This window comes from Oncorhynchus keta, chromosome 27 (genome assembly GCF_023373465.1).
Source record: "Oncorhynchus keta strain PuntledgeMale-10-30-2019 chromosome 27, Oket_V2, whole genome shotgun sequence".
NCBI classification, from domain to species: Eukaryota; Metazoa; Chordata; class Actinopteri; order Salmoniformes; family Salmonidae; genus Oncorhynchus; species Oncorhynchus keta.
Genome location: NC_068447.1, coordinates 7,998,236 through 8,025,922, shown reverse-complemented (window position 1 = coordinate 8,025,922; position 27,687 = coordinate 7,998,236). Strand labels below are relative to the sequence as shown.

The 27,687-nt window shown below is 40.0% G+C and overlaps 40 non-coding genes across 40 annotated transcripts; all 40 read left to right on the top strand.

The window, feature by feature from the left end:
- Window positions 1-786: 786 nt before the first annotated feature.
- On the top strand, window positions 787-860 carry trnat-agu (transfer RNA threonine (anticodon AGU)). Its single transcript has one exon. It is a non-coding gene; the product is annotated as a tRNA-Thr (tRNA).
- A 284-nt stretch (window positions 861-1,144) lies between these two features.
- Window positions 1,145-1,216, top strand: trnah-gug (transfer RNA histidin (anticodon GUG)). The gene has a single exon. It is a non-coding gene; the product is annotated as a tRNA-His (tRNA).
- An 858-nt stretch (window positions 1,217-2,074) lies between these two features.
- trnat-agu (transfer RNA threonine (anticodon AGU)) lies at window positions 2,075-2,148 on the top strand. The gene has a single exon. It is a non-coding gene; the product is annotated as a tRNA-Thr (tRNA).
- A 284-nt stretch (window positions 2,149-2,432) lies between these two features.
- Window positions 2,433-2,504, top strand: trnah-gug (transfer RNA histidin (anticodon GUG)). The gene has a single exon. It is a non-coding gene; the product is annotated as a tRNA-His (tRNA).
- Window positions 2,505-3,361: 857 nt separating this feature from the next.
- trnat-agu (transfer RNA threonine (anticodon AGU)) lies at window positions 3,362-3,435 on the top strand. Its single transcript has one exon. It is a non-coding gene; the product is annotated as a tRNA-Thr (tRNA).
- Window positions 3,436-3,706: 271 nt separating this feature from the next.
- trnah-gug (transfer RNA histidin (anticodon GUG)) lies at window positions 3,707-3,778 on the top strand. The gene has a single exon. It is a non-coding gene; the product is annotated as a tRNA-His (tRNA).
- Window positions 3,779-4,636: 858 nt separating this feature from the next.
- Window positions 4,637-4,710, top strand: trnat-agu (transfer RNA threonine (anticodon AGU)). The gene has a single exon. It is a non-coding gene; the product is annotated as a tRNA-Thr (tRNA).
- Window positions 4,711-4,993: 283 nt separating this feature from the next.
- On the top strand, window positions 4,994-5,065 carry trnah-gug (transfer RNA histidin (anticodon GUG)). Its single transcript has one exon. It is a non-coding gene; the product is annotated as a tRNA-His (tRNA).
- Window positions 5,066-5,925: 860 nt separating this feature from the next.
- On the top strand, window positions 5,926-5,999 carry trnat-agu (transfer RNA threonine (anticodon AGU)). The gene has a single exon. It is a non-coding gene; the product is annotated as a tRNA-Thr (tRNA).
- Window positions 6,000-6,281: 282 nt separating this feature from the next.
- On the top strand, window positions 6,282-6,353 carry trnah-gug (transfer RNA histidin (anticodon GUG)). The gene has a single exon. It is a non-coding gene; the product is annotated as a tRNA-His (tRNA).
- An 860-nt stretch (window positions 6,354-7,213) lies between these two features.
- trnat-agu (transfer RNA threonine (anticodon AGU)) lies at window positions 7,214-7,287 on the top strand. Its single transcript has one exon. It is a non-coding gene; the product is annotated as a tRNA-Thr (tRNA).
- Window positions 7,288-7,571: 284 nt separating this feature from the next.
- Window positions 7,572-7,643, top strand: trnah-gug (transfer RNA histidin (anticodon GUG)). The gene has a single exon. It is a non-coding gene; the product is annotated as a tRNA-His (tRNA).
- Window positions 7,644-8,503: 860 nt separating this feature from the next.
- Window positions 8,504-8,577, top strand: trnat-agu (transfer RNA threonine (anticodon AGU)). Its single transcript has one exon. It is a non-coding gene; the product is annotated as a tRNA-Thr (tRNA).
- Window positions 8,578-8,861: 284 nt separating this feature from the next.
- On the top strand, window positions 8,862-8,933 carry trnah-gug (transfer RNA histidin (anticodon GUG)). Its single transcript has one exon. It is a non-coding gene; the product is annotated as a tRNA-His (tRNA).
- An 857-nt stretch (window positions 8,934-9,790) lies between these two features.
- Window positions 9,791-9,864, top strand: trnat-agu (transfer RNA threonine (anticodon AGU)). The gene has a single exon. It is a non-coding gene; the product is annotated as a tRNA-Thr (tRNA).
- Window positions 9,865-10,148: 284 nt separating this feature from the next.
- On the top strand, window positions 10,149-10,220 carry trnah-gug (transfer RNA histidin (anticodon GUG)). Its single transcript has one exon. It is a non-coding gene; the product is annotated as a tRNA-His (tRNA).
- Window positions 10,221-11,078: 858 nt separating this feature from the next.
- trnat-agu (transfer RNA threonine (anticodon AGU)) lies at window positions 11,079-11,152 on the top strand. The gene has a single exon. It is a non-coding gene; the product is annotated as a tRNA-Thr (tRNA).
- A 283-nt stretch (window positions 11,153-11,435) lies between these two features.
- Window positions 11,436-11,507, top strand: trnah-gug (transfer RNA histidin (anticodon GUG)). The gene has a single exon. It is a non-coding gene; the product is annotated as a tRNA-His (tRNA).
- An 858-nt stretch (window positions 11,508-12,365) lies between these two features.
- trnat-agu (transfer RNA threonine (anticodon AGU)) lies at window positions 12,366-12,439 on the top strand. Its single transcript has one exon. It is a non-coding gene; the product is annotated as a tRNA-Thr (tRNA).
- A 284-nt stretch (window positions 12,440-12,723) lies between these two features.
- On the top strand, window positions 12,724-12,795 carry trnah-gug (transfer RNA histidin (anticodon GUG)). Its single transcript has one exon. It is a non-coding gene; the product is annotated as a tRNA-His (tRNA).
- An 856-nt stretch (window positions 12,796-13,651) lies between these two features.
- trnat-agu (transfer RNA threonine (anticodon AGU)) lies at window positions 13,652-13,725 on the top strand. Its single transcript has one exon. It is a non-coding gene; the product is annotated as a tRNA-Thr (tRNA).
- A 283-nt stretch (window positions 13,726-14,008) lies between these two features.
- trnah-gug (transfer RNA histidin (anticodon GUG)) lies at window positions 14,009-14,080 on the top strand. Its single transcript has one exon. It is a non-coding gene; the product is annotated as a tRNA-His (tRNA).
- Window positions 14,081-14,942: 862 nt separating this feature from the next.
- On the top strand, window positions 14,943-15,016 carry trnat-agu (transfer RNA threonine (anticodon AGU)). The gene has a single exon. It is a non-coding gene; the product is annotated as a tRNA-Thr (tRNA).
- A 284-nt stretch (window positions 15,017-15,300) lies between these two features.
- trnah-gug (transfer RNA histidin (anticodon GUG)) lies at window positions 15,301-15,372 on the top strand. Its single transcript has one exon. It is a non-coding gene; the product is annotated as a tRNA-His (tRNA).
- An 857-nt stretch (window positions 15,373-16,229) lies between these two features.
- On the top strand, window positions 16,230-16,303 carry trnat-agu (transfer RNA threonine (anticodon AGU)). The gene has a single exon. It is a non-coding gene; the product is annotated as a tRNA-Thr (tRNA).
- Window positions 16,304-16,587: 284 nt separating this feature from the next.
- trnah-gug (transfer RNA histidin (anticodon GUG)) lies at window positions 16,588-16,659 on the top strand. The gene has a single exon. It is a non-coding gene; the product is annotated as a tRNA-His (tRNA).
- Window positions 16,660-17,518: 859 nt separating this feature from the next.
- On the top strand, window positions 17,519-17,592 carry trnat-agu (transfer RNA threonine (anticodon AGU)). Its single transcript has one exon. It is a non-coding gene; the product is annotated as a tRNA-Thr (tRNA).
- A 284-nt stretch (window positions 17,593-17,876) lies between these two features.
- trnah-gug (transfer RNA histidin (anticodon GUG)) lies at window positions 17,877-17,948 on the top strand. Its single transcript has one exon. It is a non-coding gene; the product is annotated as a tRNA-His (tRNA).
- Window positions 17,949-18,804: 856 nt separating this feature from the next.
- Window positions 18,805-18,878, top strand: trnat-agu (transfer RNA threonine (anticodon AGU)). Its single transcript has one exon. It is a non-coding gene; the product is annotated as a tRNA-Thr (tRNA).
- A 284-nt stretch (window positions 18,879-19,162) lies between these two features.
- Window positions 19,163-19,234, top strand: trnah-gug (transfer RNA histidin (anticodon GUG)). The gene has a single exon. It is a non-coding gene; the product is annotated as a tRNA-His (tRNA).
- Window positions 19,235-20,090: 856 nt separating this feature from the next.
- trnat-agu (transfer RNA threonine (anticodon AGU)) lies at window positions 20,091-20,164 on the top strand. The gene has a single exon. It is a non-coding gene; the product is annotated as a tRNA-Thr (tRNA).
- A 284-nt stretch (window positions 20,165-20,448) lies between these two features.
- Window positions 20,449-20,520, top strand: trnah-gug (transfer RNA histidin (anticodon GUG)). Its single transcript has one exon. It is a non-coding gene; the product is annotated as a tRNA-His (tRNA).
- Window positions 20,521-21,376: 856 nt separating this feature from the next.
- trnat-agu (transfer RNA threonine (anticodon AGU)) lies at window positions 21,377-21,450 on the top strand. The gene has a single exon. It is a non-coding gene; the product is annotated as a tRNA-Thr (tRNA).
- Window positions 21,451-21,734: 284 nt separating this feature from the next.
- On the top strand, window positions 21,735-21,806 carry trnah-gug (transfer RNA histidin (anticodon GUG)). Its single transcript has one exon. It is a non-coding gene; the product is annotated as a tRNA-His (tRNA).
- An 855-nt stretch (window positions 21,807-22,661) lies between these two features.
- Window positions 22,662-22,735, top strand: trnat-agu (transfer RNA threonine (anticodon AGU)). The gene has a single exon. It is a non-coding gene; the product is annotated as a tRNA-Thr (tRNA).
- A 1,211-nt stretch (window positions 22,736-23,946) lies between these two features.
- trnat-agu (transfer RNA threonine (anticodon AGU)) lies at window positions 23,947-24,020 on the top strand. The gene has a single exon. It is a non-coding gene; the product is annotated as a tRNA-Thr (tRNA).
- A 272-nt stretch (window positions 24,021-24,292) lies between these two features.
- On the top strand, window positions 24,293-24,364 carry trnah-gug (transfer RNA histidin (anticodon GUG)). Its single transcript has one exon. It is a non-coding gene; the product is annotated as a tRNA-His (tRNA).
- Window positions 24,365-25,221: 857 nt separating this feature from the next.
- On the top strand, window positions 25,222-25,295 carry trnat-agu (transfer RNA threonine (anticodon AGU)). Its single transcript has one exon. It is a non-coding gene; the product is annotated as a tRNA-Thr (tRNA).
- A 283-nt stretch (window positions 25,296-25,578) lies between these two features.
- Window positions 25,579-25,650, top strand: trnah-gug (transfer RNA histidin (anticodon GUG)). The gene has a single exon. It is a non-coding gene; the product is annotated as a tRNA-His (tRNA).
- Window positions 25,651-26,505: 855 nt separating this feature from the next.
- Window positions 26,506-26,579, top strand: trnat-agu (transfer RNA threonine (anticodon AGU)). The gene has a single exon. It is a non-coding gene; the product is annotated as a tRNA-Thr (tRNA).
- Window positions 26,580-27,687: the final 1,108 nt, after the last annotated feature.

The following is a 27,687-nucleotide window of genomic DNA, read 5'->3' as shown; positions in this document are numbered from 1 at the left end:
ATTTTTAAGCTCGAGAGCCAAATGAGAAATGCAGTGTCCTCGAACGAACAACATTATGAAGAAATAGTGTATGATTCTGAATGTTTACTCATATCTCGTGACCCACCTATGACATGTTAATAACCGCTTTGGGTCCCAAATCATAGTTTAAGAATCCATGTCAGAGGTTCTTGAGTTTATTCATCTCGAGACCCAAATGAAAAATGTACTGTCCTCGAATGACCATAATTAAGAAGAAATAGTATGTGATTACAATTGATTACTGATATCTCGCTACCCACCTCTCACCAGTGTTGCCAACTTAGCGACTTTGTCACTATATTTAGTGAGTATTCAGAAAAAAGACAAGAATCGACAGAAGAAAGTTCAATTTTAGTTCTAAACATACTTAGGGTGTTTTTTACTCACTTTTTGTCTCTCCCGCGACGTTATTCCTCTCTCCTACAGCGTCAATCACAATTACATCCACTTGGCCAATTATGAAAATTATGTGATGACGTCATTTAGCGACTTCTAGCTACTTTTAGGACCACCAATAGCTACTTTCCTTCGTGAGGATTTGGCAACACTACCTCTCACATGCTCAGGCCCACTTTGCGTCCCGAAACGTAGCTTAAGAAACCCTGTTGCTAGACAATTGAAGTTGTCTGTATTGTTTCCAATATTAGTAAAGACATCTCTTTTGTGATGCGATTTTGCTACACAGAGATGTGGGTTAAATTAATGAGACTGGTTTGATTCAAATAGGTGTGGGTGTTCACATCTGCAACATATATGACTTTTATGGGTGCTGTGGCTTAGTTGGTTAAAGTGCCTGTCTAGTAAACAGGAGATCCTGAGTTCAAATCTCAGCAGTACCTTTATATTGTTCACATTGGTGGAGAAGGTCAGAGGGGAGGGCACTCAGGTTTTCTCACCAATGGGTTTAGAGAATTAGAGATGACGTGAGGAGGATGCAATTGAGATATTCCAATGTCACGGAAAAAGGGCACTTTTCGAATGAGAAAAAACCTACCGACTGTGTAAAGCTCCACTGTTTCTTCAGTTTATTCATTATCGAGACCAAAATGAAAAGAGTTTAGCCAGCTTGTGCACATCACTTTCACAGCCTATGTAGGCTTTACAAAGCCAGCTCTTGAAGCCAGCCGTGATCGTATAGTGGTTAGTACTCTGCGTTGTGGTCGCAGCAACCCCGGTTCGAATCCGGGTCACGGCACTGCAATGTAATTTTAGAAGTTTTTTTTTTTAACGAGTTAAGACTTACTATGCTGTTTCAGACGTTTTTACAATTTTTAAGCTCGAGAGCCAAATGAGAAATGCAGTGTCCTCGAACGAACAACATTATGAAGAAATAGTGTATGATTCTGAATGTTTACTCATATCTCGTGACCCACCTATGACATGTTAATAACCGCTTTGGGTCCCAAATCATAGTTTAAGAATCCATGTCAGAGGTTCTTGAGTTTATTCATCTCGAGACCCAAATGAAAAATGTACTGTCCTCGAATGACCATAATTAAGAAGAAATAGTATGTGATTACAATTGATTACTGATATCTCGCTACCCACCTCTCACCAGTGTTGCCAACTTAGCGACTTTGTCACTATATTTAGTGAGTATTCAGAAAAAAGACAAGAATCGACAGAAGAAAGTTCAATTTTAGTTCTAAACATACTTAGGGTGTTTTTTACTCACTTTTGTCTCTCCCGCGACGTTATTCCTCTCTCCTACAGCGTCAATCACAATTACATCCACTTGGCCAATTATGAAAATTATGTGATGACGTCATTTAGCGACTTCTAGCTACTTTTAGGACCACCAATAGCTACTTTCCTTCGTGAGGATTTGGCAACACTACCTCTCACATGCTCAGGCCCACTTTGCGTCCCGAAACGTAGCTTAAGAAACCCTGTTGCTAGACAATTGAAGTTGTCTGTATTGTTTCCAATATTAGTAAAAGACATCTCTTTTGTGATGCGATTTTGCTACACAGAGATGTGGGTTAAATTAATGAGACTGGTTTGATTCAAATAGGTGTGGGTGTTCACATCTGCAACATATATGACTTTTATGGGTGCTGTGGCTTAGTTGGTTAAAGTGCCTGTCTAGTAAACAGGAGATCCTGAGTTCAAATCTCAGCAGTACCTTTATATTGTTCACATTGGTGGAGAAGGTCAGAGGGGAGGGCACTCAGGTTTTCTCACCAATGGGTTTAGAGAATTAGAGATGACGTGAGGAGGATGCAATTGAGATATTCCAATGTCACGGAAAAAGGGCACTTTTCGAATGAGAAAAAACCTACCGACTGTGTAAAGCTCCACTGTTTCTTCAGTTTATTCATTATCGAGACCAAAATGAAAAGAGTTTAGCCAGCTTGTGCACATCACTTTCACAGCCTATGTAGGCTTTACAAAGCCAGCTCTTGAAGCCAGCCGTGATCGTATAGTGGTTAGTACTCTGCGTTGTGGTCGCAGCAACCCCGGTTCGAATCCGGGTCACGGCACTGCAATGTAATTTTAGAAGTTTTTTTTTAACGAGTTAAGACTTACTATGCTGTTTCAGACGTTTTTACAATTTTTAAGCTCGAGAGCCAAATGAGAAATGCAGTGTCCTCGAACGAACAACATTATGAAGAAATAGTGTATGATTCTGAATGTTTACTCATATCTCGTGACCCACCTATGACATGTTAATAACCGCTTTGGGTCCCAAATCATAGTTTAAGAATCCATGTCAGAGGTTCTTGAGTTTATTCATCTCGAGACCCAAATGAAAAATGTACTGTCCTCGAATGACCATAATTAAGAAGAAATAGTATGTGATTACAATTGATTACTGATATCTCGCTACCCACCTCTCACCAGTGTTGCCAACTTAGCGACTTTGTCACTATATTTAGTGAGTATTCAGAAAAAAGACAAGAATCGACAGAAGAAAGTTCAATTTTAGTTCTAAACATACTTAGGGTGTTTTTTACTCACTTTTTGTCTCTCCCGCGACGTTATTCCTCTCTCCTACAGCGTCAATCACAATTACATCCACTTGGCCAATTATGAAAATTATGTGATGACGTCATTTAGCGACTTCTAGCTACTTTTAGGACCACCAATAGCTACTTTCCTTCGTGAGGATTTGGCAACACTACCTCTCACATGCTCAGGCCCACTTTGCGTCCGAAACGTAGCTTAAAGAAACCCTGTTGCTAGACAATTGAAGTTGTCTGTATTGTTTCCAATATTAGTAAAAGACATCTCTTTTGTGATGCGATTTTGCTACACAGAGATGTGGGTTAAATTAATGAGACTGGTTTGATTCAAATAGGTGTGGGTGTTCACATCTGCAACATATATGACTTTTATGGGTGCTGTGGCTTAGTTGGTTAAAGTGCCTGTCTAGTAAACAGGAGATCCTGAGTTCAAATCTCAGCAGTACCTTTATATTGTTCACATTGGTGGAGAAGGTCAGAGGGGAGGGCACTCAGGTTTTCTCACCAATGGGTTTAGAGAATTAGAGATGACGTGAGGAGGATGCAATTGAGATATTCCAATGTCACGGAAAAAGGGCACTTTTCGAATGAGAAAAAACCTACCGACTGTGTAAAGCTCCACTGTTTCTTCAGTTTATTCATTATCGAGACCAAAATGAAAAGAGTTTAGCCAGCTTGTGCACATCACTTTCACAGCCTATGTAGGCTTTACAAAGCCAGCCGTGATCGTATAGTGGTTAGTACTCTGCGTTGTGGTCGCAGCAACCCCGGTTCGAATCCGGGTCACGGCACTGCAATGTAATTTTAGAAGTTTTTTTTTTAACGAGTTAAGACTTACTATGCTGTTTCAGACGTTTTTACAATTTTTAAGCTCGAGAGCCAAATGAGAAATGCAGTGTCCGCGAACGAAGAACATTATGAAGAAATAGTGTATGATTCTGAATGTTTACTCATATCTCGTGACCCACCTATGACATGTTAATAACCGCTTTGGGTCCCAAATCATAGTTTAAGAATCCATGTCAGAGGTTCTTGAGTTTATTCATCTCGAGACCCAAATGAAAAATGTACTGTCCTCGAATGACCATAATTAAGAAGAAATAGTATGTGATTACAATTGATTACTGATATCTCGCTACCCACCTCTCACCAGTGTTGCCAACTTAGCGACTTTGTCACTATATTTAGTGAGTATTCAGAAAAAAGACAAGAATCGACAGAAGAAAGTTCAATTTTAGTTCTAAACATACTTAGGGTGTTTTTTACTCACTTTTTGTCTCTCCCGCGACGTTATTCCTCTCTCCTACAGCGTCAATCACAATTACATCCACTTGGCCAATTATGAAAATTATGTGATGACGTCATTTAGCGACTTCTAGCTACTTTTAGGACCACCAATAGCTACTTTCCTTCGTGAGGATTTGGCAACACTACCTCTCACATGCTCAGGCCCACTTTGCGTCCCGAAACGTAGCTTAAGAAACCCTGTTGCTAGACAATTGAAGTTGTCTGTATTGTTTCCAATATTAGTAAAAGACATCTCTTTTGTGATGCGATTTTGCTACACAGAGATGTGGGTTAAATTAATGAGACTGGTTTGATTCAAATAGGTGTGGGTGTTCACATCTGCAACATATATGACTTTTATGGGTGCTGTGGCTTAGTTGGTTAAAGTGCCTGTCTAGTAAACAGGAGATCCTGAGTTCAAATCTCAGCAGTACCTTTATATTGTTCACATTGGTGGAGAAGGTCAGAGGGGAGGGCACTCAGGTTTTCTCACCAATGGGTTTAGAGAATTAGAGATGACGTGAGGAGGATGCAATTGAGATATTCCAATGTCACGGAAAAGGGCACTTTTCGAATGAGAAAAAACCTACCGACTGTGTAAAGCTCCACTGTTTCTTCAGTTTATTCATTATCGAGACCAAAATGAAAAGAGTTTAGCCAGCTTGTGCACATCACTTTCACAGCCTATGTAGGCTTTACAAAGCCAGCTCTTGAAGCCAGCCGTGATCGTATAGTGGTTAGTACTCTGCGTTGTGGTCGCAGCAACCCCGGTTCGAATCCGGGTCACGGCACTGCAATGTAATTTTAGAAGTTTTTTTTTTTAACGAGTTAAGACTTACTATGCTGTTTCAGACGTTTTTACAATTTTTAAGCTCGAGAGCCAAATGAGAAAATGCAGTGTCCTCGAACGAACAACATTATGAAGAAATAGTGTATGATTCTGAATGTTTACTCATATCTCGTGACCCACCTATGACATGTTAATAACCGCTTTGGGTCCCAAATCATAGTTTAAGAATCCATGTCAGAGGTTCTTGAGTTTATTCATCTCGAGACCCAAATGAAAAATGTACTGTCCTCGAATGACCATAATTAAGAAGAAATAGTATGTGATTACAATTGATTACTGATATCTCGCTACCCACCTCTCACCAGTGTTGCCAACTTAGCGACTTTGTCACTATATTTAGTGAGTATTCAGAAAAAAGACAAGAATCGACAGAAGAAAGTTCAATTTTAGTTCTAAACATACTTAGGGTGTTTTTTACTCACTTTTTGTCTCTCCCGCGACGTTATTCCTCTCTCCTACAGCGTCAATCACAATTACATCCACTTGGCCAATTATGAAAATTATGTGATGACGTCATTTAGCGACTTCTAGCTACTTTTAGGACCACCAATAGCTACTTTCCTTCGTGAGGATTTGGCAACACTACCTCTCACATGCTCAGGCCCACTTTGCGTCCCGAAACGTAGCTTAAGAAACCCTGTTGCTAGACAATTGAAGTTGTCTGTATTGTTTCCAATATTAGTAAAAGACATCTCTTTTGTGATGCGATTTTGCTACACAGAGATGTGGGTTAAATTAATGAGACTGGTTTGATTCAAATAGGTGTGGGTGTTCACATCTGCAACATATATGACTTTTATGGGTGCTGTGGCTTAGTTGGTTAAAGTGCCTGTCTAGTAAACAGGAGATCCTGAGTTCAAATCTCAGCAGTACCTTTTTATTGTTCACATTGGTGGAGAAGGTCAGAGGGGAGGGCACTCAGGTTTTCTCACCAATGGGTTTAGAGAATTAGAGATGACGTGAGGAGGATGCAATTGAGATATTCCAATGTCACGGAAAAAGGGCACTTTTCGAATGAGAAAAAACCTACCGACTGTGTAAAGCTCCTGTTTCTTCAGTTTATTCATTATCGAGACCAAAATGAAAAGAGTTTAGCCAGCTTGTGCACATCACTTTCACAGCCTATGTAGGCTTTACAAAGCCAGCTCTTGAAGCCAGCCGTGATCGTATAGTGGTTAGTACTCTGCGTTGTGGTCGCAGCAACCCCGGTTCGAATCCGGGTCACGGCACTGCAATGTAATTTTAGAAGTTTTTTTTTTTTTAACGAGTTAAGACTTACTATGCTGTTTCAGACGTTTTTACAATTTTTAAGCTCGAGAGCCAAATGAGAAATGCAGTGTCCTCGAACGACCAACATTATGAAGAAATAGTGTATGATTCTGAATGTTTACTCATATCTCGTGACCCACCTATGACATGTTAATAACCGCTTTGGGTCCCAAATCATAGTTTAAGAATCCATGTCAGAGGTTCTTGAGTTTATTCATCTCGAGACCCAAATTAAAAATGTACCGTCCTCGAATGACCATAATTAAGAAGAAATAGTATGTGATTACAATTGATTACTGATATCTCGCTACCCACCTCTTACCAGTGTTGCCAACTTAGCGACTTTGTCACTATATTTAGTGAGTATTCAGAAAAAAGACAAGAATCGACAGAAGAAAGTTCAATTTCAGTTCTAAACATACTTAGGGTGTTTTTACTCACTTTTTGTCTCTCCCGCGACGTTATTCCTCTCTCCTACAGCATCAATCACAATTACATCCACTTGGCCAATTATGAAAATTATGTGATGACGTCATTTAGCGACTTCTAGCTACTTTTAGGACCACCAATAGCTACTTTCCTTCGTGAGGATTTGGCAACACTACCTCTCACATGCTCAGGCCCACTTTGCGTCCCGAAACGTAGCTTAAGAAACCCTGTTGCTAGACAATTGAAGTTGTCTGTATTGTTTCCAATATTAGTAAAAGACATCTCTTTTGTGATGCGATTTTGCTACACAGAGATGTGGGTTAAATTAATGAGACTGGTTTGATTCAAATAGGTGTGGGTGTTCACATCTGCAACATATATGACTTTTATGGGTGCTGTGGCTTAGTTGGTTAAAGTGCCTGTCTAGTAAACAGGAGATCCTGAGTTCAAATCTCAGCAGTACCTTTTTATTGTTCACATTGGTGGAGAAGGTCAGAGGGGAGGGCACTCAGGTTTTCTCACCAATGGGTTTAGAGAATTAGAGATGACGTGAGGAGGATGCAATTGAGATATTCCAATGTCACGGAAAAAGGGCACTTTTCGAATGAGAAAAAACCTACCGACTGTGTAAAGCTCCACTGTTTCTTCAGTTTATTCATTATCGAGACCAAAATGAAAAGAGTTTAGCCAGCTTGTGCACATCACTTTCACAGCCTATGTAGGCTTTACAAAGCCAGCTCTTGAAGCCAGCTGTGATCGTATAGTGGTTAGTACTCTGCGTTGTGGTCGCAGCAACCCCGGTTCGAATCCGGGTCACAGCACTGCAATGTAATTTTAGAAGTTTTTTTTTTTTAACGAGTTAAGACTTACTATGCTGTTTCAGACGTTTTTACAATTTTTAAGCTCGAGAGCCAAATGAGAAATGCAGTGTCCTCGAACGAACAACATTATGAAGAAATAGTGTATGATTCTGAATGTTTACTCATATCTCGTGACCCACCTATGACATGTTAATAACCGCTTTGGGTCCCAAATCATAGTTTAAGAATCCATGTCAGAGGTTCTTGAGTTTATTCATCTCGAGACCCAAATGAAAAATGTACTGTCCTCGAATGACCATAATTAAGAAGAAATAGTATGTGATTACAATTGATTACTGATATCTCGCTACCCACCTCTCACCAGTGTTGCCAACTTAGCGACTTTGTCACTATATTTAGTGAGTATTCAGAAAAAAGACAAGAATCGACAGAAGAAAGTTCAATTTTAGTTCTAAACATACTTAGGGTGTTTTTTACTCACTTTTTGTCTCTCCCGCGACGTTATTCCTCTCTCCTACAGCGTCAATCACAATTACATCCACTTGGCCAATTATGAAAATTATGTGATGATGTCATTTAGCGACTTCTAGCTACTTTTAGGACCACCAATAGCTACTTTCCTTCGTGAGGATTTGGCAACACTACCTCTCACATGCTCAGGCCCACTTTGCGTCCCGAAACGTAGCTTAAGAAACCCTGTTGCTAGACAATTGAAGTTGTCTGTATTGTTTCCAATATTAGTAAAAGACATCTCTTTTGTGATGCGATTTTGCTACACAGAGATGTGGGTTAAATTAATGAGACTGGTTTGATTCAAATAGGTGTGGGTGTTCACATCTGCAACATATATGACTTTTATGGGTGCTGTGGCTTAGTTGGTTAAAGTGCCTGTCTAGTAAACAGGAGATCCTGAGTTCAAATCTCAGCAGTACCTTTTTATTGTTCACATTGGTGGAGAATGTCAGAGGGGAGTGCACTCAGGTTTTCTCACCAATGGGTTTAGAGAATTAGAGATGACGTGAGGAGGATGCAATTGAGATATTCCAATGTCACGGAAAAAGGGCACTTTTCGAATGAGAAAAAACCTACCGACTGTGTAAAGCTCCACTGTTTCTTCAGTTTATTCATTATCGAGACCAAAATGAAAAGAGTTTAGCCAGCTTGTGCACATCACTTTCACAGCCTATGTAGGCTTTACAAAGCCAGCTCTTGAAGCCAGCCGTGATCGTATAGTGGTTAGTACTCTGCGTTGTGGTCGCAGCAACCCCGGTTCGAATCCGGGTCACGGCACTGCAATGTAATTTTAGAAGGTTTTTTTTAACGAGTTAAGACTTACTATGCTGTTTCAGACGTTTTTACAATTTTTAAGCTCGAGAGCCAAATGAGAAATGCAGTGTCCTCGAACGACCAACATTATGAAGAAATAGTGTATGATTCTGAATGTTTACTCATATCTCGTGACCCACCTATGACATGTTAATAACCGCTTTGGGTCCCAAATCATAGTTTAAGAATCCATGTCAGAGGTTCTTGAGTTTATTCATCTCGAGACCCAAATGAAAAATGTACTGTCCTCGAATGACCATAATTAAGAAGAAATAGTATGTGATTACAATTGATTACTGATATCTCGCTACCCACCTCTCACCAGTGTTGCCAACTTAGCGACTTTGTCACTATATTTAGTGAGTATTCAGAAAAAAGACAAGAATCGACAGAAGAAAGTTCAATTTTAGTTCTAAACATACTTAGGGTGTTTTTTACTCACTTTTTGTCTCTCCCGCGACGTTATTCCTCTCTCCTACAGCGTCAATCACAATTACATCCACTTGGCCAATTATGAAAATTATGTGATGACGTCATTTAGCGACTTCTAGCTACTTTTAGGACCACCAATAGCTACTTTCCTTCGTGAGGATTTGGCAACACTACCTCTCACATGCTCAGGCCCACTTTGCGTCCCGAAACGTAGCTTAAGAAACCCTGTTGCTAGACAATTGAAGTTGTCTGTATTGTTTCCAATATTAGTAAAAGACATCTCTTTTGTGATGCGATTTTGCTACACAGAGATGTGGGTTAAATTAATGAGACTGGTTTGATTCAAATAGGTGTGGGTGTTCACATCTGCAACATATATGACTTTTATGGGTGCTGTGGCTTAGTTGGTTAAAGTGCCTGTCTAGTAAACAGGAGATCCTGAGTTCAAATCTCAGCAGTACCTTTTTATTGTTCACATTGGTGGAGAAGGTCAGAGGGGAGTGCACGCAGGTTTTCTCACCAATGGGTTTAGAGAATTAGAGATGACGTGAGGAGGATGCAATTGAGATATTCCAATGTCACGGAAAAAGGGCACTTTTCGAATGAGAAAAAACCTACCGACTGTGTAAAGCTCCACTGTTTCTTCAGTTTATTCATTATCGAGACCAAAATGAAAAGAGTTTAGCCAGCTTGTGCACATCACTTTCACAGCCTATGTAGGCTTTACAAAGCCAGCTCTTGAAGCCAGCTGTGATCGTATAGTGGTTAGTACTCTGCGTTGTGGTCGCAGCAACCCCGGTTCGAATCCGGGTCACGGCACTGCAATGTAATTTTAGAAGTTTTTTTTTTAACGAGTTAAGACTTACTATGCTGTTTCAGACGTTTTTACAATTTTTAAGCTCGAGAGCCAAATGAGAAATGCAGTGTCCTCGAACGACCAACATTATGAAGAAATAGTGTATGATTCTGAATGTTTACTCATATCTCGTGACCCACCTATGACATGTTAATAACCGCTTTGGGTCCCAAATCATAGTTTAAGAATCCATGTCAGAGGTTCTTGAGTTTATTCATCTCGAGACCCAAATGAAAAATGTACTGTCCTCGAATGACCATAATTAAGAAGAAATAGTATGTGATTACAATTGATTACTGATATCTCGCTACCCACCTCTCACCAGTGTTGCCAACTTAGCGACTTTGTCACTATATTTAGTGAGTATTCAGAAAAAAGACAAGAATCGACAGAAGAAAGTTCAATTTTAGTTCTAAACATACTTAGGGTGTTTTTTACTCACTTTTTGTCTCTCCCGCGACGTTATTCCTCTCTCCTACAGCGTCAATCACAATTACATCCACTTGGCCAATTATGAAAATTATGTGATGACGTCATTTAGCGACTTCTAGCTACTTTTAGGACCACCAATAGCTACTTTCCTTCGTGAGGATTTGGCAACACTACCTCTCACATGCTCAGGCCCACTTTGCGTCCCGAAACGTAGCTTAAGAAACCCTGTTGCTAGACAATTGAAGTTGTCTGTATTGTTTCCAATATTAGTAAAAGACATCTCTTTTGTGATGCGATTTTGCTACACAGAGATGTGGGTTAAATTAATGAGACTGGTTTGATTCAAATAGGTGTGGGTGTTCACATCTGCAACATATATGACTTTTATGGGTGCTGTGGCTTAGTTGGTTAAAGTGCCTGTCTAGTAAACAGGAGATCCTGAGTTCAAATCTCAGCAGTACCTTTTTATTGTTCACATTGGTGGAGAATGTCAGAGGGGAGTGCACTCAGGTTTTCTCACCAATGGGTTTAGAGAATTAGAGATGACGTGAGGAGGATGCAATTGAGATATTCCAATGTCACGGAAAAGGGCACTTTTCGAATGAGAAAAAACCTACCGACTGTGTAAAGCTCCACTGTTTCTTCAGTTTATTCATTATCGAGACCAAAATGAAAAGAGTTTAGCCAGCTTGTGCACATCACTTTCACAGCCTATGTAGGCTTTACAAAGCCAGCTCTTGAAGCCAGCCGTGATCGTATAGTGGTTAGTACTCTGCGTTGTGGTCGCAGCAACCCCGGTTCGAATCCGGGTCACGGCACTGCAATGTAATTTTAGAAGGTTTTTTTTTAACGAGTTAAGACTTACTATGCTGTTTCAGACGTTTTTACAATTTTTAAGCTCGAGAGCCAAATGAGAAATGCAGTGTCCTCGAACGACCAACATTATGAAGAAATAGTGTATGATTCTGAATGTTTACTCATATCTCGTGACCCACCTATGACATGTTAATAACCGCTTTGGGTCCCAAATCATAGTTTAAGAATCCATGTCAGAGGTTCTTGAGTTTATTCATCTCGAGACCCAAATGAAAAATGTACTGTCCTCGAATGACCATAATTAAGAAGAAATAGTATGTGATTACAATTGATTACTGATATCTCGCTACCCACCTCTCACCAGTGTTGCCAACTTAGCGACTTTGTCACTATATTTAGTGAGTATTCAGAAAAAAGACAAGAATCGACAGAAGAAAGTTCAATTTTAGTTCTAAACATACTTAGGGTGTTTTTTACTCACTTTTTGTCTCTCCCGCGACGTTATTCCTCTCTCCTACAGCGTCAATCACAATTACATCCACTTGGCCAATTATGAAAATTATGTGATGATGTCATTTAGCGACTTCTAGCTACTTTTAGGACCACCAATAGCTACTTTCCTTCGTGAGGATTTGGCAACACTACCTCTCACATGCTCAGGCCCACTTTGCGTCCCGAAACGTAGCTTAAGAAACCCTGTTGCTAGACAATTGAAGTTGTCTGTATTGTTTCCAATATTAGTAAAAGACATCTCTTTTGTGATGCGATTTTGCTACACAGAGATGTGGGTTAAATTAATGAGACTGGTTTGATTCAAATAGGTGTGGGTGTTCACATCTGCAACATATATGACTTTTATGGGTGCTGTGGCTTAGTTGGTTAAAGTGCCTGTCTAGTAAACAGGAGATCCTGAGTTCAAATCTCAGCAGTACCTTTTTATTGTTCACATTGGTGGAGAATGTCAGAGGGGAGTGCACTCAGGTTTTCTCACCAATGGGTTTAGAGAATTAGAGATGACGTGAGGAGGATGCAATTGAGATATTCCAATGTCACGGAAAAAGGGCACTTTTCGAATGAGAAAAAACCTACCGACTGTGTAAAGCTCCACTGTTTCTTCAGTTTATTCATTATCGAGACCAAAATGAAAAGAGTTTAGCCAGCTTGTGCACATCACTTTCACAGCCTATGTAGGCGTTACAAAGCCAGCTCTTGAAGCCAGCTGTGATCGTATAGTGGTTAGTACTCTGCGTTGTGGTCGCAGCAACCCCGGTTCGAATCCGGGTCACGGCACTGCAATGTAATTTTAGAAGGTTTTTTTTAACGAGGTAAGACTTACTATGCTGTTTCAGACGTTTTTACAATTTTTAAGCTCGAGAGCCAAATGAGAAATGCAGTGTCCTCGAACGACCAACATTATGAAGAAATAGTGTATGATTCTGAATGTTTACTCATATCTCGTGACCCACCTATGACATGTTAATAACCGCTTTGGGTCCCAAATCATAGTTTAAGAATCCATGTCAGAGGTTCTTGAGTTTATTCATCTCGAGACCCAAATGAAAAATGTACTGTCCTCGAATGACCATAATTAAGAAGAAATAGTATGTGATTACAATTGATTACTGATATCTCGCTACCCACCTCTCACCAGTGTTGCCAACTTAGCGACTTTGTCACTATATTTAGTAGTATTCAGAAAAAAGACAAGAATCGACAGAAGAAAGTTCAATTTTAGTTCTAAACATACTTAGGGTGTTTTTTACTCACTTTTTGTCTCTCCCGCGACGTTATTCCTCTCTCCTACAGCGTCAATCACAATTACATCCACTTGGCCAATTATGAAAATTATGTGATGACGTCATTTAGCGACTTCTAGCTACTTTTAGGACCACCAATAGCTACTTTCCTTCGTGAGGATTTGGCAACACTACCTCTCACATGCTCAGGCCCACTTTGCGTCCCGAAACGTAGCTTAAGAAACCCTGTTGCTAGACAATTGAAGTTGTCTGTATTGTTTCCAATATTAGTAAAAGACATCTCTTTTGTGATGCGATTTTGCTACACAGAGATGTGGGTTAAATTAATGAGACTGGTTTGATTCAAATAGGTGTGGGTGTTCACATCTGCAACATATATGACTTTTATGGGTGCTGTGGCTTAGTTGGTTAAAGTGCCTGTCTAGTAAACAGGAGATCCTGAGTTCAAATCTCAGCAGTACCTTTTATTGTTCACATTGGTGGAGAAGGTCAGAGGGGAGGGCACTCAGGTTTTCTCACCAATGGGTTTAGAGAATTAGAGATGACGTGAGGAGGATGCAATTGAGATATTCCAATGTCACGGAAAAAGGGCACTTTTCGAATGAGAAAAAACCTACCGACTGTGTAAAGCTCCACTGTTTCTTCAGTTTATTCATTATCGAGACCAAAATGAAAAGAGTTTAGCCAGCTTGTGCACATCACTTTCACAGCCTATGTAGGCTTTACAAAGCCAGCTCTTGAAGCCAGCCGTGATCGTATAGTGGTTAGTACTCTGCGTTGTGGTCGCAGCAACCCCGGTTCGAATCCGGGTCACGGCACTGCAATGTAATTTTAGAAGTTTTTTTTTTTTTTAACGAGTTAAGACTTACTATGCTGTTTCAGACGTTTTTACAATTTTTAAGCTCGAGAGCCAAATGAGAAATGCAGTGTCCTCGAACGAACAACATTATGAAGAAATAGTGTATGATTCTGAATGTTTACTCATATCTCGTGACCCACCTATGACATGTTAATAACCGCTTTGGGTCCCAAATCATAGTTTAAGAATCCATGTCAGAGGTTCTTGAGTTTATTCATCTCGAGACCCAAATGAAAAATGTACTGTCCTCGAATGACCATAATTAAGAAGAAATAGTATGTGATTACAATTGATTACTGATATCTCGCTACCCACCTCTCACCAGTGTTGCCAACTTAGCGACTTTGTCACTATATTTAGTGAGTATTCAGAAAAAAGACAAGAATCGACAGAAGAAAGTTCAATTTTAGTTCTAAACATACTTAGGGTGTTTTTTACTCACTTTTTGTCTCTCCCGCGACGTTATTCCTCTCTCCTACAGCGTCAATCACAATTACATCCACTTGGCCAATTATGAAAATTATGTGATGATGTCATTTAGCGACTTCTAGCTACTTTTAGGACCACCAATAGCTACTTTCCTTCGTGAGGATTTGGCAACACTACCTCTCACATGCTCAGGCCCACTTTGCGTCCCGAAACGTAGCTTAAGAAACCCTGTTGCTAGACAATTGAAGTTGTCTGTATTGTTTCCAATATTAGTAAAAGACATCTCTTTTGTGATGCGATTTTGCTACACAGAGATGTGGGTTAAATTAATGAGACTGGTTTGATTCAAATAGGTGTGGGTGTTCACATCTGCAACATATATGAATTTTATGGGTGCTGTGGCTTAGTTGGTTAAAGTGCCTGTCTAGTAAACAGGAGATCCTGAGTTCAAATCTCAGCAGTACCTTTATATTGTTCACATTGGTGGAGAATGTCAGAGGGGAGTGCACTCAGGTTTTCTCACCAATGGGTTTAGAGAATTAGAGATGACGTGAGGAGGATGCAATTGAGATATTCCAATGTCACGGAAAAAGGGCACTTTTCGAATGAGAAAAAACCTACCGACTGTGTAAAGCTCCACTGTTTCTTCAGTTTATTCATTATCGAGACCAAAATGAAAAGAGTTTAGCCAGCTTGTGCACATCACTTTCACAGCCTATGTAGGCGTTACAAAGCCAGCTCTTGAAGCCAGCTGTGATCGTATAGTGGTTAGTACTCTGCGTTGTGGTCGCAGCAACCCTGGTTCGAATCCGGGTCACGGCACTGCAATGTAATTTTAGAAGGTTTTTTTTAACGAGGTAAGACTTACTATGCTGTTTCAGACGTTTTTACAATTTTTAAGCTCGAGAGCCAAATGAGAAATGCAGTGTCCTCGAACGACCAACATTATGAAGAAATAGTGTATGATTCTGAATGTTTACTCATATCTCGTGACCCACCTATGACATGTTAATAACCGCTTTGGGTCCCAAATCATAGTTTAAGAATCCATGTCAGAGGTTCTTGAGTTTATTCATCTCGAGACCCAAATGAAAAATGTACTGTCCTCGAATGACCATAATTAAGAAGAAATAGTATGTGATTACAATTGATTACTGATATCTCGCTACCCACCTCTCACCAGTGTTGCCAACTTAGCGACTTTGTCACTATATTTAGTGAGTATTCAGAAAAAAGACAAGAATCGACAGAAGAAAGTTCAATTTTAGTTCTAAACATACTTAGGGTGTTTTTTACTCACTTTTTGTCTCTCCCGCGACGTTATTCCTCTCTCCTACAGCGTCAATCACAATTACATCCACTTGGCCAATTATGAAAATTATGTGATGACGTCATTTAGCGACTTCTAGCTACTTTTAGGACCACCAATAGCTACTTTCCTTCGTGAGGATTTGGCAACACTACCTCTCACATGCTCAGGCCCACTTTGCGTCCCGAAACGTAGCTTAAGAAACCCTGTTGCTAGACAATTGAAGTTGTCTGTATTGTTTCCAATATTAGTAAAAGACATCTCTTTTGTGATGCGATTTTGCTACACAGAGATGTGGGTTAAATTAATGAGACTGGTTTGATTCAAATAGGTGTGGGTGTTCACATCTGCAACATATATGACTTTTATGGGTGCTGTGGCTTAGTTGGTTAAAGTGCCTGTCTAGTAAACAGGAGATCCTGAGTTCAAATCTCAGCAGTACCTTTTTATTGTTCACATTGGTGGAGAAGGTCAGAGGGGAGGGCACTCAGGTTTTCTCACCAATGGGTTTAGAGAATTAGAGATGACGTGAGGAGGATGCAATTGAGATATTCCAAAGTCACGGAAAAAGGGCACTTTTTGAATGAGAAAAAACCTACCGACTGTGTAAAGCTCCACTGTTTCTTCAGTTTGTTCATTATCGAGACCAAAATGAAAAGAGTTTAGCCAGCTTGTGCACATCACTTTCACAGCCTATGTAGGCTTTACAAAGCCAGCTCTTGAAGCCAGCCGTGATCGTATAGTGGTTAGTACTCTGCGTTGTGGTCGCAGCAACCCCGGTTCGAATCCGGGTCACGGCACTGCAATGTAATTTTAGAAGTTTTTTTTTTTAACGAGTTAAGACTTACTATGCTGTTTCAGACGTTTTTACAATTTTTAAGCTCGAGAGCCAAATGAGAAATGCAGTGTCCGCGAACGAAGAACATTATGAAGAAATAGTGTATGATTCTGAATGTTTACTCATATCTCGTGACCTACCTATGACATGTTAATAACCGCTTTGGGTCCCAAATCATAGTTTAAGAATCCATGTCAGAGGTTCTTGAGTTTATTCATCTCGAGACCCAAATGAAAAATGTACTGTCCTCGAATGACCATAATTAAGAAGAAATAGTATGTGATTACAATTGATTACTGATATCTCGCTACCCACCTCTCACCAGTGTTGCCAACTTAGCGACTTTGTCACTATATTTAGTGAGTATTCAGAAAAAAGACAATAATCGACAGAAGAAAGTTCAATTTTAGTTCTAAACATACTTAGGGTGTTTTTTACTCACTTTTTGTCTCTCCCGCGACGTTATTCCTCTCTCCTACAGCGTCAATCACAATTACATCCACTTGGCCAATTATGAAAATTATGTGATGATGTCATTTAGCGACTTCTAGCTACTTTTAGGACCACCAATAGCTACTTTCCTTCGTGAGGATTTGGCAACACTACCTCTCACATGCTCAGGCCCACTTTGCGTCCCGAAACGTAGCTTAAGAAACCCTGTTGCTAGACAATTGAAGTTGTCTGTATTGTTTCCAATATTAGTAAAAGACATCTCTTTTGTGATGCGATTTTGCTACACAGAGATGTGGGTTAAATTAATGAGACTGGTTTGATTCAAATAGGTGTGGGTGTTCACATCTGCAACATATATGACTTTTATGGGTGCTGTGGCTTAGTTGGTTAAAGTGCCTGTCTAGTAAACAGGAGATCCTGAGTTCAAATCTCAGCAGTACCTTTTTATTGTTCACATTGGTGGAGAAGGTCAGAGGGGAGGGCACTCAGGTTTTCTCACCAATGGGTTTAGAGAATTAGAGATGACGTGAGGAGGATGCAATTGAGATATTCCAAAGTCACGGAAAAAGGGCACTTTTCGAATGAGAAAAAACCTACCGACTGTGTAAAGCTCCACTGTTTCTTCAGTTTGTTCATTATCGAGACCAAAATGAAAAGAGTTTAGGCAGCTTGTGCACATCACTTTCACAGCCTATGTAGGCTTTACAAAGCCAGGTCTTGAAGCCAGCCGTGATCGTATAGTGGTTAGTACTCTGCGTTGTGGTCGCAGCAACCCCGGTTCGAATCCGGGTCACGGCACTGCAATCTAATTTTAGATTTTTTTTTTAACGAGTTAAGACTTACTATGCTGTTTCAGACGTTTTTACAATTTTTAAGCTCGAGAGCCAAATGAGAAATGCAGTGTCCTCGAACGAACAACATTATGAAGAAATAGTGTATGATTCTGAATGTTTACTCATATCTCGTGACCCACCTATGACATGTTAATAACCGCTTTGGGTCCCAAATCATAGTTTAAGAATCCATGTCAGAGGTTCTTGAGTTTATTCATCTCGAGACCCAAATGAAAAATGTACTGTCCTCGAATGACCATAATTAAGAAGAAATAGTATGTGATTACAATTGATTACTGATATCTCGCTACCCACCTCTCACCAGTGTTGCCAACTTAGCGACTTTGTCACTATATTTAGTGAGTATTCAGAAAAAAGACAATAATCGACAGAAGAAAGTTCAATTTTAGTTCTAAACATACTTAGGGTGTTTTTTACTCACTTTTTGTCTCTCCCGCGACGTTATTCCTCTCTCCTACAGCGTCAATCACAATTACATCCACTTGGCCAATTATGAAAATTATGTGATGATGTCATTTAGCGACTTCTAGCTACTTTTAGGACCACCAATAGCTACTTTCCTTCGTGAGGATTTGGCAACACTACCTCTCACATGCTCAGGCCCACTTTGCGTCCCGAAACGTAGCTTAAGAAACCCTGTTGCTAGACAATTGAAGTTGTCTGTATTGTTTCCAATATTAGTAAAAGACATCTCTTTTGTGATGCGATTTTGCTACACAGAGATGTGGGTTAAATTAATGAGACTGGTTTGATTCAAATAGGTGTGGGTGTTCACATCTGCAACATATATGACTTTTATGGGTGCTGTGGCTTAGTTGGTTAAAGTGCCTGTCTAGTAAACAGGAGATCCTGAGTTCAAATCTCAGCAGTACCTTTTTATTGTTCACATTGGTGGAGAATGTCAGAGGGGAGTGCACTCAGGTTTTCTCACCAATGGGTTTAGAGAATTAGAGATGACGTGAGGAGGATGCAATTGAGATATTCCAATGTCACGGAAAAAGGGCACTTTTCGAATGAGAAAAAACCTACCGACTGTGTAAAGCTCCACTGTTTCTTCAGTTTATTCATTATCGAGACCAAAATGAAAAGAGTTTAGCCAGCTTGTGCACATCACTTTCACAGCCTATGTAGGCTTTACAAAGCCAGCTCTTGAAGCCAGCCGTGATCGTATAGTGGTTAGTACTCTGCGTTGTGGTCGCAGCAACCCCGGTTCGAATCCGGGTCACGGCACTGCAATGTAATTTTAGAAGGTTTTTTTAACGAGTTAAGACTTACTATGCTGTTTCAGACGTTTTTACAATTTTTAAGCTCGAGAGCCAAATGAGAAATGCAGTGTCCTCGAACGACCAACATTATGAAGAAATAGTGTATGATTCTGAATGTTTACTCATATCTCGTGACCCACCTATGACATGTTAATAACCGCTTTGGGTCCCAAATCATAGTTTAAGAATCCATGTCAGAGGTTCTTGAGTTTATTCATCTCGAGACCCAAATGAAAAATGTACTGTCCTCGAATGACCATAATTAAGAAGAAATAGTATGTGATTACAATTGATTACTGATATCTCGCTACCCACCTCTCACCAGTGTTGCCAACTTAGCGACTTTGTCACTATATTTAGTGAGTATTCAGAAAAAAGACAAGAATCGACAGAAGAAAGTTCAATTTTAGTTCTAAACATACTTAGGGTGTTTTTTACTCACTTTTTGTCTCTCCCGCGACGTTATTCCTCTCTCCTACAGCGTCAATCACAATTACATCCACTTGGCCAATTATGAAAATTATGTGATGATGTCATTTAGCGACTTCTAGCTACTTTTAGGACCACCAATAGCTACTTTCCTTCGTGAGGATTTGGCAACACTACCTCTCACATGCTCAGGCCCACTTTGCGTCCCGAAACGTAGCTTAAGAAACCCTGTTGCTAGACAATTGAAGTTGTCTGTATTGTTTCCAATATTAGTAAAAGACATCTCTTTTGTGATGCGATTTTGCTACACAGAGATGTGGGTTAAATTAATGAGACTGGTTTGATTCAAATAGGTGTGGGTGTTCACATCTGCAACATATATGACTTTTATGGGTGCTGTGGCTTAGTTGGTTAAAGTGCCTGTCTAGTAAACAGGAGATCCTGAGTTCAAATCTCAGCAGTACCTTTTTATTGTTCACATTGGTGGAGAATGTCAGAGGGGAGTGCACTCAGGTTTTCTCACCAATGGGTTTAGAGAATTAGAGATGACGTGAGGAGGATGCAATTGAGATATTCCAATGTCACGGAAAAAGGGCACTTTTCGAATGAGAAAAAACCTACCGACTGTGTAAAGCTCCACTGTTTCTTCAGTTTATTCATTATCGAGACCAAAATGAAAAGAGTTTAGCCAGCTTGTGCACATCACTTTCACAGCCTATGTAGGCTTTACAAAGCCAGCTCTTGAAGCCAGCTGTGATCGTATAGTGGTTAGTACTCTGCGTTGTGGTCGCAGCAACCCCGGTTCGAATCCGGGTCACGGCACTGCAATGTAATTTTAGAAGTTTTTTTTTTAACGAGTTAAGACTTACTATGCTGTTTCAGACGTTTTTACAATTTTTAAGCTCGAGAGCCAAATGAGAAATGCAGTGTCCTCGAACGACCAACATTATGAAGAAATAGTGTATGATTCTGAATGTTTACTCATATCTCGTGACCCACCTATGACATGTTAATAACCGCTTTGGGTCCCAAATCATAGTTTAAGAATCCATGTCAGAGGTTCTTGAGTTTATTCATCTCGAGACCCAAATGAAAAATGTACTGTCCTCGAATGACCATAATTAAGAAGAAATAGTATGTGATTACAATTGATTACTGATATCTCGCTACCCACCTCTCACCAGTGTTGCCAACTTAGCGACTTTGTCACTATATTTAGTGAGTATTCAGAAAAAAGACAAGAATCGACAGAAGAAAGTTCAATTTTAGTTCTAAACATACTTAGGGTGTTTTTCTCACTTTTTGTCTCTCCCGCGACGTTATTCCTCTCTCCTACAGCGTCAATCACAATTACATCCACTTGGCCAATTATGAAAATTATGTGATGACGTCATTTAGCGACTTCTAGCTACTTTTAGGACCACCAATAGCTACTTTCCTTCGTGAGGATTTGGCAACACTACCTCTCACATGCTCAGGCCCACTTTGCGTCCCGAAACGTAGCTTAAGAAACCCTGTTGCTAGACAATTGAAGTTGTCTGTATTGTTTCCAATATTAGTAAAAGACATCTCTTTTGTGATGCGATTTTGCTACACAGAGATGTGGGTTAAATTAATGAGACTGGTTTGATTCAAATAGGTGTGGGTGTTCACATCTGCAACATATATGACTTTTATGGGTGCTGTGGCTTAGTTGGTTAAAGTGCCTGTCTAGTAAACAGGAGATCCTGAGTTCAAATCTCAGCAGTACCTTTTTATTGTTCACATTGGTGGAGAAGGTCAGAGGGGAGGGCACTCAGGTTTTCTCACCAATGGGTTTAGAGAATTAGAGATGACGTGAGGAGGATGCAATTGAGATATTCCAATGTCACGGAAAAAGGGCACTTTTCGAATGAGAAAAAACCTACCGACTGTGTAAAGCTCCACTGTTTCTTCAGTTTATTCATTATCGAGACCAAAATGAAAAGAGTTTAGCCAGCTTGTGCACATCACTTTCACAGCCTATGTAGGCTTTACAAAGCCAGCTCTTGACGCCAGCTGTGATCGTATAGTGGTTAGTACTCTGCGTTGTGGTCGCAGCAACCCCGGTTCGAATCCGGGTCACGGCACTGCAATGTAATTTTAGAAGGTTTTTTTAACGAGTTAAGACTTACTATGCTGTTTCAGACGTTTTTACAATTTTTAAGCTCGAGAGCCAAATGAGAAATGCAGTGTCCTCGAACGACCAACATTATGAAGAAATAGTGTATGATTCTGAATGTTTACTCATATCTCGTGACCCACCTATGACATGTTAATAACCGCTTTGGGTCCCAAATCATAGTTTAAGAATCCATGTCAGAGGTTCTTGAGTTTATTCATCTCGAGACCCAAATGAAAAATGTACTGTCCTCGAATGACCATAATTAAGAAGAAATAGTATGTGATTACAATTGATTACTGATATCTCGCTACCCACCTCTCACCAGTGTTGCCAACTTAGCGACTTTGTCACTATATTTAGTGAGTATTCAGAAAAAGACAAGAATCGACAGAAGAAAGTTCAATTTTAGTTCTAAACATACTTAGGGTGTTTTTTACTCACTTTTTGTCTCTCCCGCGACGTTATTCCTCTCTCCTACAGCGTCAATCACAATTACATCCACTTGGCCAATTATGAAAATTATGTGATGACGTCATTTAGCGACTTCTAGCTACTTTTAGGACCACCAATAGCTACTTTCCTTCGTGAGGATTTGGCAACACTACCTCTCACATGCTCAGGCCCACTTTGCGTCCCGAAACGTAGCTTAAGAAACCCTGTTGCTAGACAATTGAAGTTGTCTGTATTGTTTCCAATATTAGTAAAAGACATCTCTTTTGTGATGCGATTTTGCTACACAGAGATGTGGGTTAAATTAATGAGACTGGTTTGATTCAAATAGGTGTGGGTGTTCACATCTGCAACATATATGACTTTTATGGGTGCTGTGGCTTAGTTGGTTAAAGTGCCTGTCTAGTAAACAGGAGATCCTGAGTTCAAATCTCAGCAGTACCTTTTTATTGTTCACATTGGTGGAGAAGGTCAGAGGGGAGGGCACTCAGGTTTTCTCACCAATGGGTTTAGAGAATTAGAGATGACGTGAGGAGGATGCAATTGAGATATTCCAATGTCACGGAAAAAGGGCACTTTTCGAGTGAGAAAAAACCTACCGACTGTGTAAAGCTCCACTGTTTCTTCAGTTTATTCATTATCGAGACCAAAATGAAAAGAGTTTAGCCAGCTTGTGCACATCACTTTCACAGCCTATGTAGGCTTTACAAAGCCAGCTCTTGAAGCCAGCCGTGATTGTATAGTGGTTAGTACTCTGCGTTGTGGTCGCAGCAACCCCGGTTCGAATTCGGGTCACGGCACTGCAATGTAATTTTAGAAGTTTTTTTTTAACGAGTTAAGACTTACTATGCTGTTTCAGACATTTTTACAATTTTTAAGCTCGAGAGCCAAATGAGAAATGCAGTGTCCTCGAACGACCAACATTATGAAGAAATAGTGTATGATTCTGAATGTTTACTCATATCTCGTGACCCACCTATGACATGTTAATAACCGCTTTGGGTCCCAAATCATAGTTTAAGAATCCATGTCAGAGGTTCTTGAGTTTATTCATCTCGAGACCCAAATGAAAAATGTACTGTCCTCGAATGACCATAATTAAGAAGAAATAGTATGTGATTACAATTGATTACTGATATCTCGCTACCCACCTCTCACCAGTGTTGCCAACTTAGCGACTTTGTCACTATATTTAGTGAGTATTCAGAAAAAGACAAGAATCGACAGAAGAAAGTTCAATTTTAGTTCTAAACATACTTAGGGTGTTTTTACTCACTTTTTGTCTCTCCCGCGACGTTATTCCTCTCTCCTACAGCGTCAATCACAATTACATCCACTTGGCCAATTATGAAAATTATGTGATGACGTCATTTAGCGACTTCTAGCTACTTTTAGGACCACCAATAGCTACTTTCCTTAGTGAGGATTTGGCAACACTACCTCTCACATGCTCAGGCCCACTTTGCGTCCCGAAACGTAGCTTAAGAAACCCTGTTGCTAGACAATTGAAGTTGTCTGTATTGTTTCCAATATTAGTAAAAGACATCTCTTTTGTGATGCGATTTTGCTACACAGAGATGTGGGTTAAATTAATGAGACTGGTTTGATTCAAATAGGTGTGGGTGTTCACATCTGCAACATATATGACTTTTATGGGTGCTGTGGCTTAGTTGGTTAAAGTGCCTGTCTAGTAAACAGGAGATCCTGAGTTCAAATCTCAGCAGTACCTTTTTATTGTTCACATTGGTGGAGAAGGTCAGAGGGGAGGGCACTCAGGTTTTCTCACCAATGGGTTTAGAGAATTAGAGATGACGTGAGGAGGATGCAATTGAGATATTCCAATGTCACGGAAAAAGGGCACTTTTCGAATGAGAAAAAAACCTACCGACTGTGTAAAGCTCCACTGTTTCTTCAGTTTATTCATTATCGAGACCAAAATGAAAAGAGTTTAGCCAGCTTGTGCACATCACTTTCACAGCCTATGTAGGCTTTACAAAGCCAGCCGTGATCGTATAGTGGTTAGTACTCTGCGTTGTGGTCGCAGCAACCCCGGTTCGAATCCGGGTCACGGCACTGCAATGTAACTATAGAAGTTGTTTTTTTAACGAGTTAAGACTTACTATGCTGTTTCAGACGTTTTTACAATTTTTAAGCTCGAGAGCCAAATGAGAAATGCAGTGTCCTCGAACGACCAACATTATGAAGAAATAGTGTATGATTCTGAATATTTACTCATATCTCGTGACCCACCTATGACATGTTAATAACCGCTTTGGCTCCCAAATCATAGTTTAAGAATCCATGTCAGAGGTTCTTGAGTTTATTCATCTCGAGACCCAAATGAAAAATGTACTGTCCTCGAATGACCATAATTAAGAAGAAATAGTATGTGATTACAATTGATTACTGATATCTCGCTACCCACCTCTCACCAGTGTTGCCAACTTAGCGACTTTGTCACTATATTTAGTGAGTATTCAGAAAAAAGACAAGAATCGACAGAAGAAAGTTCAATTTTAGTTCTAAACATACTTAGGGTGTTTTTACTCACTTTTTGTCTCTCCCGCGACGTTATTCCTCTCTCCTACAGCGTCAATCACAATTACATCCACTTGGCCAATTATGAAAATTATGTGATGACGTCATTTAGCGACTTCTAGCTACTTTTAGGACCACCAATAGCTACTTTCCTTCGTGAGGATTTGGCAACACTACCTCTCACATGCTCAGGCCCACTTTGCGTCCCGAAACGTAGCTTAAGAAACCCTGTTGCTAGACAATTGAAGTTGTCTGTATTGTTTCCAATATTAGTAAAAGACATCTCTTTTGTGATGCGATTTTGCTACACAGAGATGTGGGTTAAATTAATGAGACTGGTTTGATTCAAATAGGTGTGGGTGTTCACATCTGCAACATATATGACTTTTATGGGTGCTGTGGCTTAGTTGGTTAAAGTGCCTGTCTAGTAAACAGGAGATCCTGAGTTCAAATCTCAGCAGTACCTTTTTATTGTTCACATTGGTGGAGAAGGTCAGAGGGGAGGGCACTCAGGTTTTCTCACCAATGGGTTTAGAGAATTAGAGATGACGTGAGGAGGATGCAATTGAGATATTCCAATGTCACGGAAAAGGGCACTTTTCGAATGAGAAAAAACCTACCGACTGTGTAAAGCTCCACTGTTTCTTCAGTTTATTCATTATCGAGACCAAAATGAAAAGAGTTTAGCCAGCTTGTGCACATCACTTTCACAGCCTATGTAGGCTTTACAAAGCCAGCTCTTGAAGCCAGCCGTGATCGTATAGTGGTTAGTACTCTGCGTTGTGGTCGCAGCAACCCCGGTTCGAATCCGGGTCACGGCACTGCAATGTAATTTTAGAAGTTTTTTTTTTTAACGAGTTAAGACTTACTATGCTGTTTCAGACGTTTTTACAATTTTTAAGCTCGAGAGCCAAATGAGAAATGCAGTGTCCTCGAACGACCAACATTATGAAGAAATAGTGTATGATTCTGAATGTTTACTCATATCTCGTGACCCACCTATGACATGTTAATAACCGCTTTGGTCCCAAATCATAGTTTAAGAATCCATGTCAGAGGTTCTTGAGTTTATTCATCTCGAGACCCAAATGAAAATGTACTGTCCTCGAATGACCATAATTAAGAAGAAATAGTATGTGATTACAATTGATTACTGATATCTCGCTACCCACCTCTCACCAGTGTTGCCAACTTAGCGACTTTGTCACTATATTTAGTGAGTATTCAGAAAAAGACAAGAATCGACAGAAGAAAGTTCAATTTTAGTTCTAAACATACTTAGGGTGTTTTTACTCACTTTTTGTCTCTCCCGCGACGTTATTCCTCTCTCCTACAGCGTCAATCACAATTACATCCACTTGGCCAATTATGAAAATTATGTGATGACGTCATTTAGCGACTTCTAGCTACTTTTAGGACCACCAATAGCTACTTTCCTTCGTGAGGATTTGGCAACACTACCTCTCACATGCTCAGGCCCACTTTGCGTCCCGAAACGTAGCTTAAGAAACCCTGTTGCTAGACAATTGAAGTTGTCTGTATTGTTTCCAATATTAGTAAAATACATCTCTTTTGTGATGCGATTTTGCTACACAGAGATGTGGGTTAAATTAATGAGACTGGTTTGATTCAAATAGGTGTGGGTGTTCACATCTGCAACATATATGCCTTTTATGGGTGCTGTGGCTTAGTTGGTTAAAGTGCCTGTCTAGTAAACAGGAGATCCTGAGTTCAAATCTCAGCAGTACCTTTTTATTGTTCACATTGGTGGAGAAGGTCAGAGGGGAGTGCACGCAGGTTTTCTCACCAATGGGTTTAGAGAATTAGAGATGACGTGAGGAGGATGCAATTGAGATATTCCAAAGTCACGGAAAAAGGGCACTTTTCGAATGAGAAAAAACCTACCGACTGTGTAAAGCTCCACTGTTTCTTCAGTATATTCATTATCGAGACCAAAATGAAAAGAGTTTAGCCAGCTTGTGCACATCACTTTCACAGCCTATGTAGGCTTTACAAAGCCAGCTCTTGAAGCCAGCTGTGATCGTATAGTGGTTAGTACTCTGCGTTGTGGTCGCAGCAACCCCGGTTGAATCCGGGTCACGGCACTGCAATGTAATTTTAGAAGGTTTTTTTAACGAGTTAAGACTTACTATGCTGTTTCAGACGTTTTTACAATTTTTAAGCTCGAGAGCCAAATGAGAAATGCAGTGTCCTAACGACCAACATTATGAAGAAATAGTGTATGATTCTGAATGTTTACTCATATCTCGTGACCCACCTATGACATGTTAATAACCGCTTTGGTCCCAAATCATAGTTTAAGAATCCATGTCAGAGGTTCTTGAGTTTATTCATCTCGAGACCCAAATGAAAATGTACTGTCCTCGAATGACCATAATTAAGAAGAAATAGTATGTGATTACAATTGATTACTGATATCTCGCTACCCACCTCTCACCAGTGTTGCCAACTTAGCGACTTTGTCACTATATTTAGTGAGTATTCAGAAAAAGACAAGAATCGACAGAAGAAAGTTCAATTTTAGTTCTAAACATACTTAGGGTGTTTTTACTCACTTTTTGTCTCTCGACGTTATTCCTCTCTCCTACAGCGTCAATCACAATTACATCCACTTGGCCAATTATGAAAATTATGTGATGACGTCATTTAGCGACTTCTAGCTACTTTTAGGACCACCAATAGCTACTTTCCTTCGTGAGGATTTGGCAACACTACCTCTCACATGCTCAGGCCCACTTTGCGTCCCAAAACGTAGCTTAAGAAACCCTGTTGCTAGACAATTGAAGTTGTCTGTATTGTTTCCAATATTAGTAAAAGACATCTCTTTTGTGATGCGA